Source organism: Microcebus murinus, chromosome 2 (assembly GCF_040939455.1).
Source record: "Microcebus murinus isolate Inina chromosome 2, M.murinus_Inina_mat1.0, whole genome shotgun sequence".
NCBI classification, from domain to species: domain Eukaryota; kingdom Metazoa; phylum Chordata; class Mammalia; order Primates; family Cheirogaleidae; genus Microcebus; species Microcebus murinus.
Window position 1 is genome coordinate 7,373,503 of NC_134105.1, and position 18,522 is coordinate 7,392,024.

The window sequence follows — 18,522 nt, forward strand, 5'->3', positions numbered from 1 at the left end:
GACCGGTGCAGTCCCCAGCGGGACGGAAGTCGTCACTTGGCGTTTAGACCGATGAAGTGCAAACAGCAAAGGAGACTCAGCAGGCACTTCCAGGGACGGAGCGACACCAAGAGGGTGTGGTCCAGAAAGGTTTCAAAGCCGAACTAATCGGGGTTTGAGAACCAACACTGAACAATGCAGTTGGCAGCGTCAAAGTCACTGGGAGCAGTTGCAGAGGAGGGGTGGGGCCGGGTCGGAGGAGAAAAATGGAAAGAGAGAAGCTGGAGAGAAGGAGTCTGACCCTCTGGAGGAGTCCGGCCGTAAGCGGAAGGTAAGAAGGTTCTGGTGCTTCCCGGGGAAGGAGGAGTGACAGTGAGGAGAGGGAAGACCAGCGGCCGGGCATGGGGGACTTCAGTAGATTGCTCCTGTTTCTCGGGGGATGGGCCGAGAATGAGTGTAGGACAGGACACGGTGGAGATTTGGAAAGAGGAAGGTGCCAATAGTCACGTAGGATAACTGGAGAGTGCTGACCAGGCCAGAGGAGCGTGATGTGTTTGTCGGGCAATGTTGGGGCCCATTCGAGGTTGGTGACCATGAATTCAAAGCCAGACCGGCAGCCCGGTTTTGTTGTGTTGTTCTCCAGCCACATTTAGCTGCAGGGTTCCGTGGGGGCTAAGCCAAGCCCTGGATTTAATCGAGAGCTGTTCCCCTCGCCTGTCGAACTACCTCGTTGTCCACCATCGCCACTTAAACCAGACAAGAGCCAGTCCGAACAGAATGTCGAACAGAAATCCAAGAGCTTAGAGAAGGGAAGGGCTACACTTTTCAAACCAAAGCACAGTATCCAAAGAATATGCCCTTTCTAGGGGGGAAAGGGTGGGAGGTGTGGCTGACACCCCCAAATGAGAGCACGGCTAGACTATTTTCGGGGCTCACAGGCACAGGGGGGCGATACTTGACCACCAACCAGACAGCCCAGGGCGTGAGGATGCCACTGGCCTAGACAGGGCGTGCGTGTGACATCTTCAGTTTCCTCCAACCAGTGCGGCGTGCTGCCGTGCACCGAGTCACTGCAGAGACAGCTTCACCCTAGTTCTTGAGAGCAAGAATGTGGCTTCTAGTGCTGCCAAAAACAAAAAACAAACTTGAGGTTCACTGCTCACTGGGACACTGTATCGCAGGACCCTAAGAACAGGTGTCTAAAAGATGCTGAAGTGCTTCCTCCACACAGATGCAAGCATGTTCATTATTATTTAGAAGTTTTGATTAACTCCAAAGATCACGTGTTCAGGAAATTTGGAGTGAGGTTTTGCTGTCACCTGCAAGGACCTGAAGATAACTGCTCACCTGAGCTGTGGCGATAAAATGGATCGTAAAGACCGAAGAAAAAAGACGTCTGCTGCTGTGACCAGTCCTGGTGACGCTTTTAAAATTAGTTTTTAGATTTTTATACAAATGCAGAACACAAACCTACTTTCACATCTACGTTCTGTACTGTGAGGGCAGTTACCGCAGCATCTTTGCAGTGTCACCCGTCTGTCCTCCGTCCACTCCACTTCGAAACTCAGAAACCTCAGCTAGTGCCCGAACTCTCACGCTGGTATAATTGCACACAGAACATATATGCATGGATGTACATAGCCATGGTTTCCTAGCGTTTGTCTTTACAAAAATGGAATCATGCTCCGTCTATACCGTTTTGCAACTTGCACTTCCCTTCGGGGTGGCAAGTGTATTCTCTCTTAAGTGCTGCCCATTAATTAATGGTGTCAACGTTCTACAATTTCCTCAACTGTTCCTGCACTGATAGGCATTCCCCTAGTTTTCAGGCTGCCTCCAGCTGGCCCCCCAAGAGCAATACTGAATACCGTCCTGTTCACCTGCTCAGGCCCCAGTTTTACTTCTGTGCAGCAGATGCCCAGGAGCTGATTGGGTAGGAGGTGTATTCAAGGGCATTCCCCCAAAATCCTGGTGGGAATGTGAAGGGCTGCAGCCAACCCTGAGCACACCTACCCTGCGCCTGTCGTCGGTCTGATGGGTATAAAGTGGTATTTCATTGTTACTTTGTCTTGCATTTCCCTAGCAGCAAATTTGACAAAAACCATTGTTTGTTTGTTTATTGGCATTTGGATTAACTGTTAGGAATGGCTGCTGAATTATAGCAAATGCCTTTTCAGAATCTATTATTATGACCGTATTAGTTTTTCTCCTTAACTTTGTGTGTGTGTGTGTGTGTAATACATTGTGTTGATTAATTTCCTGTTACTGAAACACCCTTAATCCCTGGAGTAAGAGATTCCACTTGGGCGTAATGTGTTAGTTTATTCTTTTGATATATTTCCTGGGTTTTTTGTCTAATACTTTGAATCCTTGCATCTTTAAAGTGAAAGGGATCTATAATTTTCTTTTTTTTCATAGTATCTTTGTCAGATTTTAGAATTAAAATTATGTTGCCTTCATAAAATGGATCAGGGAGCTTTCCACCATTTTCTATGGCTTGCAATACTTAAATTACATTAGAATTTCCTCCTCTGGTTGTTTTTTTGTTTTTGTTTTGTTCTTGTTCTTGTTTTTTGAGACAGGGTCTTGCTCCGTCTCCTGGGCTGGAGTGCCATGGCGTCATCAAAGCTCACTGCAATCTCCAACTCCTGGGCTTAAGTGATCCTCCTGCCTCAGCCTCCCAAGTAGCTGGGACTACAGGTGTACGCATCAACACACCTGGCTAATTTTTTTATTTTTTGTAGAGACAGGGTCTTGTTCTTGCTCAGGCTGGTCTTGAACTCCAGCCTCAAGCAATCCTCCTGCCTTGGCCTCCCAAAGTGCTGGGATTATAGGCGGAGCCACCGCGCCCTGCCTGTTCTGGTTTTTAAAGGTTAAATAAAAGTGGGCTGTAAACCCCTGGGTTCTAAAACTCTTTTCAGTGGTTCCCTTTCATCATCATCCCACTCTACTCTTGTTCATTGAAAGATTCAAGTTTTCCATTTCTTCATAGGTCAATCTTGGTAGCATTTGATTTTTTTTAATCATTCAATTCTCTTAAGTTTTTTAAGTTGTTGTCATAACTTGCATGTGTTGTCTTAAAATTATTTTCATGCCTCCTGTAGCTGATTATTTCTCCTTTCTCCTAATCTTCCATATTTTTACTTTTTTTTCATAATTAACTTTTTGAGGTGATTGTTTTTTTCAGAGAACCAGTTTGAAATTTATTTCTCTTTGCTTTGTTTTTATTACTCTATTGATTACTTCTTTGATCTTTTACTCCTTGTTCCAGCCTGTTTTGATTTATTTTATTCTTCTTTTCTTGCTTTGTAAGGTAAACATTTAGTTTTGTTATGTTTTTTTTCACCTTTCTCCTTGAATGATGATGGCATTTTAGGGTTTTAAATTTTCCTTTGACTACAGCTTGGTTTCTCTCATAGATTTTGGTATTAAATGTTCTCCTTTCATTGTTATCTGTGTACTTTTAAATTTTACTTTTAATTTCTTCTTTGATCTAAGGATTACTTTGATCTAAGGATCACTTAGGAAAATGTTTCTTAATTTCCAAACATTAAAAATATTATCTCTTTTAAATTAGTGTTTTTGAATTTTATTGGATTATGATCAATAAGTGTAACCTAAAGATTTCTACATTTATAAAAAGGTCTTGTGACTTTCTTTTTGTCCAAGTACTCGACCAATTTATGTAAATGTTCCGCTAACATATGAAACAGATGTATATTCTCTGTTTGAGGCACGGGTAGAGACAGAAGTTTATAGACTGTATTAATCACATCCCGTATGATCTTACTTATTTTTTTTTTTTTTTTTTTTGCGTAAGAGAGCCCTGACCTACATCTTCAAGTGGCCTGAGGGGCCGTTTCTAACCGAAGCTATATCCTCTGGAACGGCAGTAAGTGCTTAAAGTAAACAAAGTTAGAAGAAAGGCTACAGAAGAAAAGAACACAGCAGCCTTAATTAAGCTTCCTCCAAATAATCCAGTTGGAACTTTAGAGGGATTTGATGCGGGAACAATTGCGCTACAGAGCTGCCTTCTCCGCGCCCAGGAGCCGGGCCAAGCCATTTGTCGCTCTGAGAGGAGCCAGACCATGTTCTCTCACAGTCGTTGCCCAAGCAGCACACCCAGCATAAATAGTTCCCAGGGGCTAATAAAACTTCACACCTCATGCTTATTCTGGTCTGACTCAAAATCACAAAAAGGTCACGGATGCATTTTGACTTGGAGGAAACGTATAGATCTAGGCCAACTTGACTCTTGGAAACCCTGGGCAGGTCTGCCCTGGAGGGAGGTGGTGTGTGAGAGTGGGGAGGGGACAGGAGCTGAGATGACTCCCAGGGCCACTTTAGGGGGAAAATTCCTGCCTTCTGGGCATGTCTTCCTAAGACACTTAACTTGAGGGTACATGGAGACTTCTGGGAAGTTCGGCCAGCCCTGCAGAAAGGCAGCTCTCAGTTTGTTCGATGATTTGTCCGTAGAGATCACACATCCCCAGGTGTCCCCCAAACACAGGTGACTCTGATTCTAGAGTAACCAAGCCTCTGGCCCTCTGACTACAGGGACACACTGCCAGCCCTTGCTGTCTAGCATGTCCCGTGTGCCAGGCTCAGGATTGGATGCCGGGGACACGCAATGAATAGGGTGACACTCTCGCCACCCTCCCTGAACTAAATTAACGGACGTTGGGGTGCAGCAGGGAAGACTGCACTGAGGAAGAGGCGGGGGATCCGAGTCCAGAAAGGCCGAGAAGAATGCACGAGGCAAAGGGGAAAGGGCAGTGCCCACGTGCAGTTGGCGCTGTGCAGCGCTGGTCACCGGCGAGGACCAGTATCTCCAGACTGGCTGGAGTACAAGGACGGGAGGTGGGAGGTGGCCGGGGCCAGATCATCTTGGACTTCATAAGCCATGCTTGGACAGGTTTTAGGCCAAGGATTCCACGGTAAGATTGGCATCTCAAAAAATACCTCTGCGGGTGCAAGTGGAGCCGGGGCAGCGTGGATCGGGAGTGGAAGGCCGCTGCAGTAGTCACGGCAAGAAGTAAGGCGCGCTCGGGCGGGACGGAGAAGCATACCGAGTTGGGACATGTTCTTGAGCAAGAACAGACAAACTAGAGGGATCGATTTAATGTAGAGAGGAGACAAAAAGATACCCAGGGCAGCTCCCAGGTTTCCTGCTTCAGTAGCCAGTGGTGCGCTTGCAATCGGGGCAGACGGGACAGTGGCAGGAGCAGGGCGTGAGAGGCGGGGCCGGAGCGAGCCGTGGGGAACAAGTGGAGTGAGCGAAGGACACTGAGCAGCGGGGACTGGAGGGGCCGGTGGGAAAGGCAAGAACGTTCCACGAAAGAGGATGCCGGCGGTGTCACAGCGGGTGCACGTTGTGTTGCACAGCGCGGAGGGGTCAGAAAGGTTCTGTTGGAATCGCGGGAGCAGGAGCGACCTGAGACAGCGGGAAGTGGGGACGGCAGGGCAAGTACAGGCAGTGGGTGGGACGGGGGCCACGGAGTGGTTGGCCCGTGGCAGCCAGCAGGAGTGGGACCCTCGGCAAATGAAAGCGTGACACGGCCACCTGCAGACAATTCCAAACAATAAGAAAACCAGGCCTGGAAGCCAGTCTGCTTTTTATTACCACCACGCTCTTGGCAATTCTAAACAAACCTGGAGATTTTCTGTGAAGATAAGATTTCCCTCCCTTTAAAAATCTTCAGTGGGTTTAGATTCCATTGAGTTTGCGTGTGTGTGTGCTTCAAATTAGCACATTTCTATTTTCCTTTAATAAGCCTTGCATTCCACGTGGACAGTAATTCTGAGAACGGCCAGTTGTGCAGTGGGCGCCAACGCACCTGGCCCCAGCCGCACACCTTCCTGCGGAGAGAATATTCTATGGGTTTGGAACTGTTCAGGCTTGCTTGGGGCACAGTTCAAGGCTCCCAGCCCCCTGTTCCTGCCTATTCCTGCATTTAAACAGGTTCGAAGTGAACAGTGACACACAGTGATTGTAAAGAAGCAATAGAACTTGGGTCGCTTCAATTCTGTCATTCTATGGGACCGCTTGCAGTTTGTGTTTAAAATTTTAAGCAGCGAAACAGGGTGCATGCAGACTATGAAGTGCAATCTTTTTGTTTGGTAAGTGCAAATTTTTGTTCATATAGGAAATACAAATAAAATAGTTACATTAGTCGTATGATTTAGTAATTACCAAAATTATAGATGTACCTTTTGCAGAGGTAGTGATTTCATTAAAATCCACCTAGAAGTTACTACAGAATTATTTAAGCATTTGTTGTATGGGGCTATAACCAAAACATAAAAATCCAAGCCATTAAATAAATATAAAAATATGATATGATTAAGTAATTCTGCCCTTTTTGTATTATGATACTTATTTAATTTTTACTGGCATAATTATGGACTTTTGTTGGGGTATTTTTTGTTTTGCTTTTTTTTGAGACCAAGTCTCACTCTGTTGCCCGGGCTAGAGTGCCGTGGCGTCAGCCTAGCTCACAGCAACCTCAAACTACTGGGCTCAAGCAATCCTCCTGCCTCAGCCTCCCGAGTAGCTGGGACTACAGGCATGCACCACCGTGCCCGGCTAATTTTTCCTCTTCTTGGTAGAGACGGGGTCTCACTCTTGCTCATGCTGGTCTCAAACTCCTGACCTTGAGCGATCCGCCTGCCTCAGCCTCCCAGAGTGCTAGGATTGCAGGTGTGAGCCGCCGCACCCGGCCTAGACTTTTTAAATTCAATGAAAAATGTTTACTCTCTGCAACTCTTTTCTTGTTACTATTATTTGTTTCATTCATGATTGTTATTAAAGTGAATTTTGGCATATTGAGTAGAGGAGTGTTACCAAAAAAGGGTTCTCTCTGGGTTTCCAGCACACTGGGGACACCACTGGCCCAAGACGAGGATCCCTGGGGATGTGGACATCTGTCACCCTGGAGATGGGAGGGGAACTGGCTCCGAGGACCAGGGACACCAGGCTGAGTTGATGAGGGGACTTCACAAAAGCACTGAAACATGTCCAGTGCAGCCGAACTGGGGAACGGCAAGGCAGACGAGATCCAGACTGAAAAAGCCCTGAACTTGAGTTTTGCACTAGTTTGAAAGGAAATGTTTTCCAATCCTGTGCCCCAGCCCACACTACTCCTGTCTCCAGAGGCAACGACTTTGAACTTTTCCAATTTCTTCTTGTATTTAACTTCATTTTTCCAAATATCATGTGTCTACCACCTCTTCTTGATTATTTTTTTCCAGTTAGAGGTGTTATCTATGATTTCCTACTCTGGAAAATATTCCACATTGGGAAAAAAAAAAAGAGGACATCATTATATTAATAGATCCTACAGACGTGTAAAAGATAACAAGGGAATATTACGAGTAACTTTTTGCCTTTAAATCTGACAGCTCAGATAAAATGGACACATTTCTTGAAAGGCACAAATTACCAAAATTGATAGAGGAGAAATAAAAAATTTATATAGGCCGGGCGCGGTGGCTCACGCCTGTAATCCTAGCTCTCTGGGAGGCCGAGGCGGGCGGATTGCTCGAGGTCAGGAGTTCGAAACCAGCCTGAGCAAGAGCGAGACCCCGTCTCTACTATAAAATAGAAAGAAATTAATTGGCCAACTAATATATATACAAAAAATTAGCCGGGCATGGTGGCGAATGCCTGTAGTCCCAGCTACTCGGGAGGCTGAGGCAGGAGGATTGCTTGAGCCAGGAGTTTGAGGTTGCTATGAGCTAGGCTGACGCCATGGCACTCACTCTAGCCTGGGCAACAAAGCGAGACTCTGTCTCAAAAAAAAAAAAAAAAAATTTATATAACACTGTAGCTATTAAAGAAGTTAAATTTGTCACTAAAAGCTTTCTTCCAAAGAAAAGTCTAGGCACAAATGGCTTCACTTGTGAATTTCATCAAACATTGGGGAAAAATTAGTATCAATCCTACACAAATTCTTTCAGAAAATAGAGACAGCACTTTCCAATTCATTTTATGAGGCCAGTTGTTCTGATACCAAAACCAGACAAAGGCTTTACAAGAAAAGAAAACTAAAGACCAATATCCCTCATAGACATAGATGCAAATTCTCTTAACAAATCTTTAGCGTATCGACTCAATAAGTCACGCAATTAAAAATTGCAGTTTTTAATTGCAATTAAAAATAAGCAAATATTGGAACAGACACTCCACAAAAGAATTAAACAAATGGCCCGGAAGCACATGAAAAATGTACAGTATCACTCTCAGGGAAATGCAAATTTAAACCACAATGAAATAGTGCTGCACACCTATAAAGTGATTAAAGTTAAAACATCTGACAATAGCAAGTGTTGGCAAGGATGGGGAGCACCTGGAATTCTCATACGTTGCTGGTGGGAGTTTCAAATAGTACAACTACTTTGGAAAACAGCTTGGTAGTTTCTCAAAGAGTCAAACATACACTCACCACATGACCTGTCAGCTCCACTCACTGGTATCTACTCAAGAGACATGGAAACATGTCTACACCAAGACTTGTGCTCTGATGTTTATTCACAATAGCCAAAAATTGGAAACAACTCAAAATGTCCATCACCAGGTGAGTGGATAAACAAATTGGGTATAACACAAGGTTGGAATGCTACACGGCAGTAAAGACAAACTGCTGGCACACAAAACCTCGTGGATGAATTCTAAAATCTTGCTGAGTGGAGGAAGAGTGAAGCCGATCTAAGCTTTGAAAAGATAACCAGGTTCATGGCATGAAAAGATGTGAATGGAGTGGCTGGGGGGAAACCTTTCTCTTAGAAAACAACTGAAATAGTCCAGGCAAGAGACGATAAGGAGGGTCACTCTAAAGAAGTGAAGGGCCGGGCGCGGTGGCTCACGCCTGTAATCCTAGCACTCTGGGAGGCTGAGGCAGGCGGATCGCTCAAGGTCAGGAGTTCGAAACCTGCCTGAGCAAGAGTGAGACCCCATCTCTACTATAAAAAAATAGAAAAAAATTAATTGGCCAACTAAAATATGTATATAGAAAAAATTAGCCAGACATGCCTGTAGTCCCAGCTACTCAGGAGGCTGAGGCAGGAGGATCGCTTTAAGCCCAAGAGTTTGAGGTTGCTGTGAGCTAGGCTGACGCCACGGCACTCTAGCCCAGGCAACAAAGTGAGACACTGTCTCAAAAATAAATAAATTAATTAAAAAGTGGAGAGAAGAGAAAAGACTTGAAAAAAGAGTCAACTTGGTCCTCTGAGCGGAGGTGTGGGACCGGAAGGGAAACGCCACGAGGGCAGGGAGGGGCTTCCCAGGTGGGAGTGTGGACACTTGCCACTGTTTCACCTGGACGGATCCTCCCTTCTTCTGGAAATGGACCCCAGATCCCCTCTGGGGAACCATCTCCCACCCACTCTCGGCCCTGTAGTTTAAGAGGGGCTCCGTTCCGTGCCCTGCCTGAGGGAAGACGCCTGTAACTCAGTGCTGGCCCATCAACAGCCCCGTCTCCCTGGCAACCGTTTGTGCAGCGGGGATACGTGCTGAGAAACACGGCACTGGGCAATTATGTCGTGGTGCGAGTCCTGTGGCACGCACTCACACGAACCCAGGCGGCACAGCCTGCCACACGCCTGGCTCTGAGCGGCGTCAATCGCTCCCAGGCCACAAACTTGCACAGCACGTTGCTGTACTGAATGCTTCAGGTGACACAATGGTAGGTATCTGTGTGTCTACACATAGCTGAACATAGCAAGGTTGCGGTAGAAATACGGAATTACGATCTTTTGGGAACGCCATCATATGTGTGGTCCGTCGCTGACCAAAACAGTCACACATGTCGTCGTGCACGTATGACTGTACTTGTGCCTATTTCAGGGATAGTCATATGATCCAGCTTTGGCTCACTAGTGCGATTCCAACCCTGGATACAGGGGTTGGTTCCAGAATGCACTCGGGGTCCAGTCACGGTGAATCCAGGGACTTGGGCAGAAGTTTCGGGAGGAGATGCCTTCTTTCCCCTGGACTTGAACCTGGACTGTATGAGCCTGGGGCTGCCGGGACCCCGCGTGGGCAGGGGGCAGGGGGCAGGGGCTGCCCAGGGTAAGACACGCCAGAGGCGGCCAGCCTGAGCCACCAGGAGAGGCCGGGTCCCCAGGACATCATTTGAACGCCTGGACTTTGCGTAAACATGTTCAGAGGTCCATTCGCCCTTTTAGGTCACTTGCAAGGGGCAGGGTCTTGACCCCTGGTCAGATGGAGACCTGGGAGAGGAAGGTGGTGAGCCCCCTTTGGACACCTTGAACACGGGCCCCAGGGAGCGTCCAGCTGGCAGCGCTGGATGTGGAAGAGTGACATGGGCGTCATGCCTTCGGAGACAGTGGCTTCAACCGTTCAAAGGACAGTGCCCGGAGAGGGCAGAGAAGGCGCAGAGTGAGCAGTGGGTTAAGGCCAGGGCCGGGGGGAAGCTCCAAGTGAGGACCGCGCGAGGGGCGGAGCCAGGGCGGGTCCGTGGGTGCTGGTGGGTGGTGACCAGGAGGGGTCGTGGGCACGGCTGACAAAGGGGGACCAGGCGCCGACTCTGCTCTGAGGTCAGGTGGAGCGAGGCTGACAAGGATCTGGTGGATTTGGGCCACCACTGGGCCACGGTGACTTCCCCCAGCAGCCCTGGGAGGGGGGCCGGGAGCCGGCCCTGTGTCGAAATAGGGTCCGAAGGTGAAGACGGGAGGGTAGATGAGTCTGTAATTTGATGGTGGAAGGGGGGGGAGGGAGGGTCTTGTCCCCTGCCTTGTAGGTGTTTTAAAAGCAGCAGGGAGTTGAGCATGCGAGTGTGCTGGAAGGAAGAAGCCAGTTGGGAGGGTGGTGGGTAATGAAGAGGGAGGAGAGAGAGAGAATGATTGGGGGTGGGGTGGGGTTGGAGGAGGGAAGGACTCCTAGAGGCCCAGGCAGGAGGCCTGCCCGCTGGGCAAGGAGTGGGCCTCTTGCTTCTGCCACGAGGCTGGCTGTGCCTTGGCCCGGGAGTTTCGCGCTCTCAGTCGCGTTGGGCGAGGCCTCCGGGGCCTGGAAGGGGTGGGTGTGAGGGCTCGGCGAGGAGGAGGAAGCAGAGCCGGGGCACACAGGGCGTGCTCTCGGAGTCGGGCCTCACGGGCTGCGGGAGGGGCGTCCTCCCCCACCGCCCCGTGGGGGACACGGCGGCAGAGGGGCCAGCTGGCCTCCGCGGAAGGTCTCTGGCTCTCTGGGCCTCTGTGAGTTTGCAGAGGGGTCTGAAGAGGGCCTGGGGTCAGTGTGGGCAGCGAGGCTGGCCTCACCTCTGCGTCCCTCCGGCAGCTCGGCCCGCGCCGCGCAGGGCGGGGGCTCTGAGGAACGCGGCTCCCACCGTCACCAAGGAGACCAGCGCTGCCCCGTAAAATCCCGTAAAATCATGCAAGTCACGTATGTCATTTCAAACTTTCTGGGAGTCACATTTTTTTTTAAAAAAAGGAAAAACAAATGGGAAATTAATTTTAGAGTTAACTAGAGTTAACTCAAAGCATCCAAAATATTATCATTTAATGTGTAATCAATGTAAAAATTGATAAAAATATATTTTATGTTCTTATTTTGTAGTAAATCTTCAAAACGTGGTGTGTGGGTTTTTTTGTTGTTGTTTGTTTGTTTTAGACAGAGTCTCACTCTGTTGCCTGGGCTAGAGTGCTGTGGCATCAGCCTAGCTCACAGCAACCTCAAACTCCTGGGCTCAAGCGATCCTCCTGCCTCAGCCTCCCGAGTAGCTGGGACTACAGGCATGCGCCACCATGCCCGGCTAATTTTTTCTATATATATTAGTTGGCCAATTAATTTTTTTCTATTTATAGTAGAGACGGGGTCTCGCTCTTGCTCAGGCAGGTTTCGAACTCCTGACCTTGAGCAATCCTCCAGCCTCCGCCTCCCAGAGTGCTAGGATTACAGGCGTGAGCCAGCGTGCCTGGGCACGTGGTGTGTGTTTTACAGAACATCTCACTTCAGAATAGGCCCATTTCCGCGGCCACGGTAGCTGGCGGTGGCGGAAGCCGACAGCCCCGTAGACGCTGGACAGTCCAGCGTTGGCTGTTGCCCAGAAACGCGGAGAAAACGCTTTCCGTGCGTCTGGATTCTGGACCGGGGCCCTTGGTGCGTGCGGCGTGAAGTGCTGTTCCCGGAGCCTGTGCGTGGCCCAGGGGCCCCCTCTGTGGCCAGCATGTTACCTCCTGTCTGTCCGGCCCAGAGAAGCAGCTGTGGCCCGCGACGGTGGCCCCGCCTGAGTCCCCCACGTGTCCCTCACGTGGACATCACCCGGGACTCTCAGGACGGGGAGGCGCTGGGCGTGGCGGCGGTGGCTGGGGTGGCATCGCAGGGCACGGCGCCCTTCCCTCGCTGGACGGAGCTGAACGGGACAGCCGTGGGGACCGGGCTTTGATCGGGGCCCTGCGGGAAGGCTCCTCCGCCCAGGCCCTCCCGGGTCCCCCGCCTTGGTCCTGAGGGCCACCGTGAAGAGTCAGCCTTTGAGTCTGGGAGGGTTCTTGGGGGGCAAAGGCGGGTCGTCGTCGGGCGGATCTGTTCCGTGGTGGGGCTCCGCAGGGACTCGAGGCCCGTGAGAGGAGGTTGGGGAGGACGGCTGCAGGGAGCAGGCCCGGCCCGCAGGGCTCTGAGCCACCGGCAAGCAGTGGGCACCTGGGGGGAGCCCAAGGGCGGCCCCTGCACCCCACAGCCTGCCCCAGGCCAGCCCCGCCGGAGTGGCCTGTTTTCTTGTAGCCGGATTCCCCCTCGGGGTGGCCTGACCCTGTGATCTCCCCTCTGAAGACCCCTGCCCAGCAAAGGGGAGCTTAACTCAGGCCTGTTTGGCCATGAGATTTGGGGGCGTCTCACGGTGCATCTTGGGGTCACTGGAGGTCCCTGGGGGTCAGAGGAGGCAAGAGGGCCACCTGCCGCCCCCTCCCTCGACGCGGGGAGCCTGGCTCTGCCCGCTCCACTCCAGCGCTCGATTAGGCAACTCTGCAAACAGAGCCACGGCCTGGCCCGCTGCCCGGGGTGACTACCGGCCGGGCGCCCGGGCAGGGGCGTGCACGGGGACCGCACACACGTGAAGCAGGCCGGGCACAGCGGCCCGGTGAAGACCTCGGTGTCCGGGTCTGACCAAAAGGTCCCCCCCGCACGCCTGTCCCCGTGCGCCACAGCACGGCAACCAGTGGTTACATACAAACTTCCCCCCATCCATTTCGGAAGAGAACATTAATTATGTTAATAAGAGCTGGGGGACTGGGGAGAGGAGGCAGCCTGTCCACTCGGCAGCTCACGTTTTGACCCCAGGCTTTGTTCCCTTAATCTAGCTATGACACCAAGTTCTCGCAAGTGACGGAAGAGAACGTCCGTAGCTGTTAGGGTTTTGAGTTAATAATTTATACTATTTTTCTAAATGTCAACAGACTGAAAACAGGAAAGGTGAGTCACTGGTTGTAAACTGTCCCCCGAGAGTGGCGGTTTCATCTTAAGCACAAAAGGGGTTCTTAGCAAAGAGCCGGGCGCCCGCCCCCAGCCCACCTCTCGCCCACTTGGCCTAGTTACGGCCAGATTGCTGGGCTGAGGTGCCCTTCAGATTCTCTGGGTGGAATTCCTGAAGCATGTCTGTCCTGAAGGAGCAACGTGGTGTTGAGAAGGGCAGCAGGAAGAGACTATATTGAGCATTGTGAAACGCTGTCTCCTGCCTTCTGTGTGTGTTTTTATTTATGGTTTATCTTTTCCTTCCCTCCCTCCGTATCATCCAGCTATCCACGTCCCCTCCCTGGGCTCTTGTGTATTTTTCCAGGTAGATACACACACGCACACAGACGCACACACACACACACATTTTTTTTATATATGTAGGCAATTACATATACACACACGCATATATATCTATGTACTCTTTCCCTCTTTTTATTCTTTTATTTCCCCCAAATTTTAGTACACTACCTCCTTGCTTTTTTCACTTACTGGTAACGTCTTGCAGATCATTCCATATCAGCACATGAAGAGCGTTCTAGTTTTCTTGTACGGTGCTGTGATTCCCGTCGCAGGGATATACCGTATTTATTTCACCAGTCCCCTACTGAGGGTCACCTAGGTTGCTTCCGGTCTTCTTTCTGTCACGCACCAAGCTGCAGGCGGTCACCCCGTGCGTCCCTGATTTTGTGATGTGTGGGTTAAAGCCTTAGAAGAGGAGTCACTCGATGCTTTGTGCGCCGCAATTTGGATCAATATTGCCAAATGGTCTTGTGCAGAGTTCGTACAATGCACGAGTGAGGGGGCATTTCCCCGCACCCTCGCCCGCACGGCATGTTACCGAATTTTTTTAACTTTGCCCGTTTAGGGGAAATGAGTGTCTCAGTTTGAATGTGTACTTGGGAAAGAACAGAGCACGTGGAGTCCCAGAGACGGGTGAGGGTCCTGCCCGAGCCGCCCCCGCCTGTCCCCAGGACGCTGGGCCACACGGCAAGGCCCAGAGGCCCAGGCCAACACCGCCTTGGGAAGGGGCCCCTTCTCCAGCTCCAGCCCCAAACACCCACACACACCTACCCTCAGGCCAACGCTTCTGCCTGTGCCCTATGCCGTCCCCCCTGGCCTACTCAAGGACACGAGACCTGAAGTTGTCCATTCACTGTCCTGAGTCCCCAGATCCCACCCCTCCCGGGTTAACCCGCAGCACACAAACATGCTATTTGTTGTTTCTTCCATCCTAATCTACTCCTTCTTTTTTTTTTTTTTGGAGACAGGGCCTTGCTCTGTTGCCCAGGCTAGAGTGCAGTGGCGTCATCATAGCTCACTGCAGCCTCAAAGTCCTGGGCTCAAGGGATCCTCCTGCCTCAGCCTCCTGAGTAGCTGGGACTACAGGCATGCGCCACCACACCCAGCTAATTTTACTACTTTTTGTAAAGACAGGGTTCTTCTTCTTGCTCAGGCTGGTCTTGAACTCCTGGCCTCAAGTGATCCTCCTGCCTCAACCTCCCAAAGTGCTAGGATTACAGGCGTGAGCCACCCTGCAGCCCTAATCCATTCTTAATCAGTACCCCAATGCAGCCACTGATAAATTCTCTGCTCTCTTTAAAATGAAATTCCTTGAAAGATTGAAATTTCTCTCTCCACCTCATCTCACATTCTCTTTTGCAAATCCTCTATGTCTGTATTTATTTGTCATGTCTGCTTGTTCTGTCATGTCTCAGAGAGGAGTGTTAAAATTTCCCATTATAATTGGTGGAGTTCGTTTTTTCTCTCAGTTTTTGCTCCATATATTGGAACTGTGTTATTGGGTTCATACACATTTAGGATTATTATGTTTTCATGATGAATTGACTTTTTCATTATGAAATATCCCTCTTTATTCTGATAATATTCTTTGCCCTGAAATACTCTTTGTCTAATATTAATATAGCCACACCAGCATTCTTTTGATTGGTGTTTGTGTGATATACCTTTTTTCTCCATTCTTTACTTTCTTCCTTTCGGTGTCCGTATACTTAATGAACAGCATATAGTTGGGTTCTGTTCTTGTACCCAGTCTGATACTCTGTTTTCACTTGGATTATATTCCATTTACATTTAATGTAATAATTACTTATGTGGTTGGGCTTAAGTCTACTATTTTTCTTTCTTTTTTTTTTTTAGTTTTTTTTAAAACTTATGGTCCTTCCTTTTCTCTAATACCATTTTTCTACGTCTTCTATTTCTTCCATCCAGTCTTTGTTCCATTGTTTTTTCCTTTTCTTTATTATTTTGGATTGAGTATATTTTAAAGTTGCCCTTTATCTCCTCTCTTGGTTTTTCTTTTTTTTATAGACTATTTTATTATTTTTTTTTTATTTTTTGAGACAGAGTCTCACTTTGTTGCCCAGGATGGAGTGAGTACCGTGGCATCAGCCTAGCTCACAGCAACCTCAGTCTCCTGGGCTCAAGCGATCCTACTGCCTTAGCCTCCCGAGTAGCTGGGACTACAGGCATGCGCCACCATGCCCGGCTAGTTTTTTGTATATATATTTTTAGCTGGTCAATTAATTTCTTTCTATTTTTAGTAGAGACAGGGTCTCACTCAGGCTGGTTTTGAACTCCTGACCGCGAGCAATCCGCCCACTTCGGCCTCCCAGAGTGTTAGGATTACAGGCATGAGCCGCCACGCCCAGCCTATAGACTATTTTCGAGAGGAGTTTTAGGTCCCCAGCAAGATTAAGTGGAAAGTACAAAGAATTCTCATATACCCTCTTCCCCTCCCTGTACACAACTTCCCCCACTATAGACAGCCCATACCACAGTGGTACATCTGTTACAATCAATGAACCTGCATTGACACATTATTATCTCTCTTGACTTTTAGACTTCCTCATTGCTGTTGTCCATCTGTTTAGTGTGCTCTAGAGATTACAATTTTATTCTTAACTTGAATTAACTACTTTGAATTAATACTATATCACTTTTCCTATGATGTAAGAATTTTGAACACCATAATTTTACTTACACCTCTCCTTCTCTTTCTGCTATTGTTGACATATATTTTATTTCTTCTATCTTTGTTATAAACACCACCTTTCATTATAATTATTTATTTTTTGATGGTTTTAAAATAAATTTTTGTGAACAACCACATATTTACCATTTCTGATGGTCTTTATTTCTTCCTGCAGATCTAGGATTCCACTGGGGTCATTTCTCTTTATTCTGAAGAATGTCCTTCAGTATTTGTTGTAGTAAAGTTCCGCTGGAAACAAATTATCTCAGTTTTTTTTTTCCTGAAAATGTCTTTTTTTTTTTTTTTTTTTGAGACAGAGTCTCACTCTGTTGCTTGGGCTAGAGTGCCATGGCATCAGCCTCGCTCACAGCAACCTCAAACTCCTGGGCTCAAGCAATCCTCCTGCCTCAGCCTCCCAGGTAGCTGGGACTACAGGCATGCGCCACCATGCCCAGATAATTTCTTCTATTTTTAGTAGAGACAGGGGTCTCGCTCTTGCTCAGGCTGGTCTCAAACTCCTGAGCTCAATCAATCCTCCTGCCTCAGCCTCCCAGAGTGTTGGGATTACAGGCATGAGCCAACGCACCCGGCCAAAGATGTCTTTATTTTACCTTGAGTTTTAAAGGATATTTTCACTGGATAAAGAATTCTAGGTTGACAGTTTTATTCTTTCAGCACTTTAAAGATATTATTCTATTATCTTTTGGTTTCCAATGTTTCTGATGAAAAGTCAGCCATAATTCTTAATTTTTGTTCTCTCGAATGTAATGTGTTCTTTTTCCCCCCCCCCCCTCTGGCTGATTTTAAAGAATGTTCTCTTCATTTTTGGTTTTTATCAGTTTGACTATGATGGTATTTTTGTATTTATCCTCCTTGGGATGTTCTTGAATCTGTGGATTGATATCTTTCATCCATTTTGGAAATGGTTGTTATCTCCTCCAATATTTTCTTTTTTTGTCTCATTCTCTCTCCCCTTCCATTCTGTAACTTTAAATAAAAGTATGTTAGCACATGTAATATTGTCCCATAGTTATCACATGCTCCATTCTGTCTTATTTTATTATTCTTTCTTTCTCTGTGTGCTTCAGTTTAGATAATTTCTGTTGACCTGCCTTTGAGTTCACAGTTGCTTTCTTCTGCCATGTCTGGTAGCACTTCCAAAGAATTCTTCATTTTTAGATACTGTGTTTTTCAGTTATAGAATTTCTATGTAAAAGTTTCCATCTCTGTGGTGAATTTCCCCATCTGTTCACACATGTCATCACCCTTTCCACTAAATCCTTTAATACATTTGTATATTTTCAAGTCTTTGCTAATTCCAACATCTGGATTACATTGAGTCTGCTGCTGTCGACTATTTCTTTCTCTTGTCTATGGCTCACATTTCCTCCTTCTTGACATGTCTAACACTTTTTTATTCCCTAGACATTTTAAATGTTACATTGTAGAGACTCTGGGTTAAGATAGCATCTTCTGAGGAGTGTTAACCTTTTTGTTCCTGGAAGACAGTTAAATACCTGGTGAATTGATTTTAGACTTTGTCAGGGTGGGTCTATTTCAGTTTTACTCACAGTCCTAGGATGAAGCCCTTACTCCCAAGTGATGGTCCTTACTTCTGAATGGTAGCCTTTCTGGATTTCTCTGTAGTTCCCTCCTTTTTTGTAACCTGCCCCACAAATGCCAGCTATTTTAGCAGCTAGAACTCTCTGAACTCTTTTTTCTCTACCCAGTGAGAGACTGTGGCTCTCTGCCACAGTCTCTCACTGGAATCCTCTTTCCTGTGCCCTAGTTTGAAAATATCTCTAGGCAGAAAGTCAAGGTGAATGTGGAGCTCAGCCTGTGTTTGTCCCTTCTCTTAAGGACTGTAGCCTGGAATTGCCTGTGGTCCAATGCCTGACAATGGTTGTTTCTAATGTTTTGTCCAGTTTACAGTAATTTATGACAGGCAGATACGTCCAGTACCAACCACCCTTCCATGGATAGAACCAGAAATTTCTCTTCTTCTCTGAGCCCTTTCCAATTAAGCTTTCATCCCCATGAACCCACTCTTTTCAAGATCATCAACGATCTCCACTTTGTCAGCTCT